This window comes from Columba livia, chromosome 27 (genome assembly GCF_036013475.1).
Source record: "Columba livia isolate bColLiv1 breed racing homer chromosome 27, bColLiv1.pat.W.v2, whole genome shotgun sequence".
NCBI lineage: Eukaryota > Metazoa > Chordata > Aves > Columbiformes > Columbidae > Columba > Columba livia.
Window position 1 is genome coordinate 2,917,146 of NC_088628.1, and position 6,513 is coordinate 2,923,658.

A 6,513-nucleotide genomic window follows, 5' to 3' on the forward strand; every position below is an offset into this window, starting at 1 on the left:
GGATCCCCAGGTCCCTTTCCCCTACGCTGCTCTCTAATAGGTCATTCCCAACTTACACTGGGACCTGGGGTTGTTCCTGCCCAGATGTAAGACTCTAGGAGGAGGAGGATGCGATACCATGGAATGCTCCTTCTTGCCCCAAATTCACCCTGGAACTGTAAACTTCAAATCCTTCTGTAAGAAAAGCCACTACCACATTAGCAGTGGCAACGGGCTCAGGTTTTCATTGATGCTTTATCTTTTCTCCATCTACTGCGTCACTAAAGTAAAACATCCAGAAGGCTCATAATTACCTGCTCTGTCATATGCACAGCAAACCACATGTTCCCATTATTTTCACTGTCATCCTTTTTCTCTGTGTCCTAAACAGCTCTCGTATCTGCCCAACAGAGGCTGCAAACCATTTCCATGGCACAAGCCTGTCTTAACCGAGTTTTATTATTCCTATATCATACATTCTTATTCCTAATCATGTACGCAGGACGCTACTGCAATACAAAAATGTCATGCAATCTATTTCCCTGATTTACTTTGGAATTAACAAATCCCGAAAGCGCTGAAATAAAAAACAAGTGTAAAATATTGTGTTGGGTTCTGCTGCCTTAATGTTTTACCCTGGTTCCGGACTGGGGGAAGCCCTAAGGAAAACACCAGGAGCTCAGAGAAGCTCCTCAGCACCAAAAACCTGCTCCTGAGAGGTTTATTCCTTCTCACCAACACGGTGCAGTCAAGTCCCAAGGAAAGAAATTACCCTTTTGTAGGAATCAAGCAGCTGGAAGAACATATATGAAATTTTCTACAGGAAAGCAGAGAGTTGTTAAATGGAAAGCAAAGCTGTTCGAAAGATCAACTTCCCCTACTGAGAACTGACATAAAAACACGAAGGAAAAGGCTTGTGGGATTCTAACCATCACGGTACGGACGCAGGAATGGGTGCTGTACCTGCGGCAGACGGCAACGCTGGGACGAGCAGCGTCGTGGGGACGCACATGGGGACAGACGTCCCGGCTGGTCCGGAGCTCAGCTGGGCCTCCGGGACTTCATTTGATTCTCATTCTCACCCCAGTGCTGACAGCGGCTCTGAGTCCCGGGTGCGATGCTGGAGGCGTTTGGCACATTTGCGTTGGCATGCGGCTCCCAAATCGTTGAAGTTCGCTGTTCCCGAATCGTTGAAGTTCGCTGTTCCTTCGCACCGGTGACTAAGCCTGAATATTTTAGGAGAAACCGCTTTAGACATCTCAGTGCAACTATGAAAACTCCTCAGCTAAGGGGTTTTTTTGTGCTCAGCTGTATCCAGGCAGAAGTCAGGAAAGAAAAACCAACTGAGACATGGAATTTCAGGCTTTGTCTCCAAAATACATCTGATGACTCAGATCACCAGACACTACTTTCCGTATGTAGCAATAACCAGTTGAAATGAGGGTTGTAAGGGAACTGTAACTCGTGCTCTGGTAGCTCTAGCGCTACCCAGAGCTTGTGGAAATTGGCTTTGAATTTAAGCTCCATCGTTTGAGAGAACTGGGCTTGTTCGACTTTGAGAAAACAAGGCTTAGGAGAGACCTCATGGCCACATTCCAGTTTTTCGGGGTTGCTGCAAAGCAGATGGAGACTCCCCTTTGACAAGGAGTCCCATGGAAAAGATGAGGGGCAATGGGGCCGAGTTACTCCTGGGGAGGTTCCAGTTGGACACAGGAGGGAACAACTGGAATAAGCTCTTCAGGAAGGTGGTGGATTCCTCAACATTGGACGCTTTTAAGATTCAGCTGGACAGTGGGCTGGGCTTGTCTAGACCAGGCTTTGCCAAGAAAGGTTGGACCAGGTGATCCTTGTGCTCCCTGGGATCTGTGATTCCATAGGATAACCCAGTGTGTGGGAGGGCAGAGCCGCAGCCCAGGTCCCCAGAGCAGGACGGGTTCCTCCTGCTCCTCGGTGAGGAACCTCAACCAGATGTGACCAAAAGGGATCCCCGAGAGCTCGGTGGCAGGAGATCATTATTATAACTTACTCATGAACCTCTTCGAGGGTCCAGCTCGTGTCCCCGGTCCCAGGCTGCATCGTCCCTGTCCTGTACACAACCACGGGGTCCCTGCACATGTGGGAACACACACAAGGTGGGCAAGTCTGCAGAGAGGAGTGAACAACAGAATGGTTAATCCTTTGCTTTTCTCCATTCAAAGCGGGGATCGGGGAAGAAAAACATCTGGGGGTGCAGCCCCTTCCCCAGCCACCCACCCGCCTTGCACCAGGGGATTCATTTCCAGTTTCACTGCTGCTCTTTAACAGAGACAGCTCTGAAAGGCACACATTTTCTCCCCCACAATGGCCCTGTCACAATGACAATTACAGGTAATGCGGCAGCCTTCCCTTTCAGCAGCGCTGATTACGGCAGCAAATAGAAGCACATTAGAGAGGTGACAAGAGACTGACAGGCCGGATTCGCAGGGCGTGAAAGGTCCGATCGCGCTGTGCTCGCGACAAAAGAAACCCAGGGGGACATTCCCTTTTCTTGGGCTTTGTTTGCAGGGACAGGTAGGAGTGTGAGGTTAAAACCCCGTGTGGGAGCAGCCGAGAGCCCAGGAACCACATAGAAAGAAGCATTAGTGGGTTTGTTTCCCCTCTTTGCAGTCAATCACCAGCCGAGAGCGAAACATCGCTGTGATTTTAGCAGTGCTACTAGATGGGAAGCTCAGTCTTAGCGCTTTCAATCTTTAAAAACAGAAAATGTCATCTGAAGTCAAGGGAAACACGAGTGTAAACTGCTGGGGGGTTGGGAGGCTCGATGTCGGGGTTTCTCGGGTGGTTGTTGGGAAATCCCTGGGTAACTGTCACAAAAAAGGGGGTTAAGTCAGTGCACCAAGCCCTTGACTTGAGAACATCACAGAAGTGAGAGAAATCACCGCATTTAAGAAGCCAATTGTGTACATGGTAAAAAAATGTTATGATAAATCGCTCCTGTAAAACAGAAAGAGCCCCGAGCAGCGGATCTCACACAAACAGTCGCAGTCGGGTGGATTTTCCACTGCACGCCGACAAAAACCTCACGGTAATCACCCAACGCAGGACCCAAAGCTACTGGATTGCGACGTTAATTCCATGTTGGATCTGAATCCCGGATTAATCAGAGGTACCGCTTCTTCAGCCCAGGTATTCCCTAGTGGCTCCAAGCTATTAAGACAACAAAAAGGAAATAAACCTCAGCTCTACGTGGAGACACGAGGAAAAGGGACTCGTGCAACAGCCCTTCTCCCCATCTCATTGCTTCTCCACGTAGCAAATTGCCCACTGACCCTTCTCTCCCCACAGTCAGCTCCGATTTGATCTCTTCAGTCGGGCAGATGAATCCCTGCGATTCTAAACGGCAGCAGCATCTTGGCTCGTATCACGGGTAAGTGACCGCTCACTCCTAATCAAAGGAAATGTGCTGTGTTTTGCAGAGATGGCTCCGTTCAATGAGGCAGATGAGCAGTGGATCTGTCCGTTTATCTATTTTTAAGCCGTGGTTGGGGGCGGAGGGGAGGGCGTCTCGTGTTTCAGGCCGCTCGGCTCCGCGCTCATTTGCTGGGGGATAGCGGCAGCTGGCATGTGAAACGGCAAGGCCAGGGCAGAGAGGGACGCCAAAGTCAACCGTGCTGAAACACGGCCAAATTCCTCTTTATTCCACAGGAAAAGTGGCTGAGCTGCGGTCGCTGCGTAATTCCAAACGATATTTGCACAGTGACCTTTATGTTTCCTATCTTGTTTTACTCCTCTACCGCTGAATAACTAACTCCCAGTCATTTTCTACTGATGTGCAAGTCAACCAAGTAGTTCTCTTTTTCTGCTGTCAGAGCTGCCAAATAATCCTAGCTCAACATCTCCAACTCATTTGAGTCTTGGTATTTTGCCAAAGTTGCCTCATTTGTGTGTGTTGGTGTGTTTGCCAGTACAGTTGTTGGTGGGACGAGAAGCAAGAGGTGACCTGCCCATGTTCCTGGAGATCAGGAACCCCCAGCATCTTCTCTGCTGGAGTCTCAGGTGATTTGTTGGACCTTTATTCCCATCGTTGAGCTCCAGGAGCAGCGGTCGGTATCACCCGTACCAGGTACTCTGAAACAGCCACTAAACTCATTTGCAGGGTCTCCTCATTAACCTATAAGTGACATAAAGGGACCAGTTGTCCTCCTAAGCCAAAAAACACGAAAATAACACCATGGGAAATAGCGGGTGCTACAAGAGGGACTCAGCTCATCCACATGGTGACGGTCGCACGTGCTGTCACACTGACCTGGGGACAGGGACAACCTGGTGCTTGGCAGGGTCCACACACACAGCATCGCTCTTTACTTTAATCCACCAAAGTACAATCACAGGCCCGTAAAAGCTCTTCCACAAACCCGTGCTCTTTAAAACTCGGTCTATTTGTAGGTCAGGGCTTTGCAATCATTTGAATTATCGCCAGAAGGGGGCAAAAAGCTTGGCAGACCACCTAGAGCTGTAGGCAGGGCGGGGAAATGAGCCCAAACAAGGCAAGTAACAATCATTTCCCTAGCGCAGCACACAAGGAGCCTATTGCAGGGAAAGCTTTACCTCTGGCTTTGAAGAAGTTTAAGTTGGAGAGAGAATTGACACACGCAACATGCTGATCCATGCCCATCTTGCTCTGAGCCCCCAGCTGAATGACGCCCATTTCCTACATAACACCTTCCCCCCGAGAAATTCCACTAGTTCCATTTATATTGCCATTAAACTAAAACAACAGGCCCGGATTCAAAGTAAAGTTGAGTTTAAAACAGCTCCTGATTACCTTAAGCTAAAACTCTCCGAGTAAACCACTCCAACCAAAGCAAGGGCATTCTTCCAGCAAGGAACTGCACCTGTTTAATGAGCAGTTTTATTAAACTGGTGCAATTTGTTCAAGCTGAAGGAGAACTACTGACGGAGAACTAATATGAAAAGCGGGGGAAGAGGAAAAGAGAAAAATCCCCAAAGAATAACCTCAAGAAATAGAAGTTCTGCAAAACTGGCTGAAGCACAGATGTCTACAGCATGTGACGGGGGTTTTTTCCATCATCTGCTCTTTCCCTAAGCTGAACAGTCACAAAACTAAAGAAAAAAGGAGCAAGTTCTGCAGAGGGGGAGTGTTCAAAGCCCGTGATGTCCTCTCGTGTACGAGCTGCAAAGCTGGAAGCCAGAAGGAGAGGCCGTGAAAGCCACAAAATACCCTGTGTGAACATAGATCTGCATGCTGGGGGTTTGCAGTAAATACCTTTGCAAGAAGAATTGTTTTATTAGCACAAAAAGTTAGCACGAGTGAGAGAAGCACAACACGGCAAAGGACAAAGTGGACAACGTTCTGTATTCAAACTAGCGTGGTCAGCAGGACAAGGGCAGTGATCCTTCCCCTGTGCTCTGCATTGGGGAGGCCACACCTGGAGTGTTGTGTTCAGTTCTGGGCCCCTCAGCTCAGGAAAGAGATTGAAGTGCTGGAGCGGGTCCAGAGAAGAGCAACAAGACTGGGGAAGGGACTTGAGCACAAGACCCATGGGGAGAGGCTGAGGGAGCTGGGCTTGTTTAGTCTGGAGAAGAGGAGGCTTAGAGCTGAGCTCAGCACTCTCCAGAACTACCTGAAGGGCAGTTCTAGCCAGGTGGGGATTGGGCTCTTCTCCCAGGCATCAGCAATAGGACAAGGGGCCATGGGCTTCAACTCTGCCAGGGGAAATTGAGGCTGGAGATGAGAAAGCAATTCTTTGCAGAGAGAGTGGTCAGGCATTGGAATGGCTGCCCAGGGAGGTGCTGGACTCACCGGCCCTGGAGGTTTTGAAACTGAGATTGGCCATGGCACTTAGTGCCATGATCTAGTCAATGGACTGGAGTTGGACCAAGGCTTGGACTGGGTGATCTCTGAGGGCTTTTCCAACCCGGTCCATTCTGTGATTCTGTTTCAAGCTTTATGGAAGGTTAAGCTGCTCATTCAGGTGCAGCAATAAACAGCACTAAATAGCCTCACCCCAATCAACGCTGCTACTTTTAGTTTGTAAAATAAACCTGCACTTTACAAAGACAAAAAAAAGGAATTATCTCCCCCATTTCTTCTCACCAAGCTAAAGATCTTTCCCCAACCAGACAAGGTTCAGGAAGACACTATTTTAAGAGGTTCAGTGTCAGCACGACCTCCAAGGGCTCGGAAGAAAAGCCATGAGCACTCCAAAGAGGAAGCAGCGAACTGGTGATTTAAAAGAGAAAGGATTTTAGAGCCACCTCTGGCTACTTCGCAACTTCTGACACCAGAGCAAACCTGGAGCTGGCACAGAACCGCATTGCGAGCCCAGCTCTGCATTTTGGGCAGGGGCGAAGGACAGAGCTCGTCCCCTGCACCGCTACCGGAGAGGAAGGAAAGACCACGCTCTTCATCACGGGTCTCGACTCCTCTTGGCTCAGTCGTATCAGCCGGCTCTACCCCCGGAGCTGGGAGCCGCCACCTCCTGCAGCACAAGAGCCTTTAAACTTAGAAATGAAGAGACTTCAACCCCCTAA

The 6,513-nt window shown here is 49.3% G+C and overlaps 1 long non-coding RNA gene across 1 annotated transcript; it reads left to right on the forward strand.

Annotated features, from left to right (window-relative positions):
* The first annotated feature begins 3,004 nt into the window (after window positions 1–3,004).
* LOC135576506 (uncharacterized) lies at window positions 3,005–6,211 on the forward strand. Its single transcript, XR_010468301.1, has 3 exons — window positions 3,005–3,144; window positions 3,304–3,385; window positions 3,929–6,211. It is a non-coding gene; the product is annotated as an uncharacterized LOC135576506 (long non-coding RNA).
* Window positions 6,212–6,513: the final 302 nt, after the last annotated feature.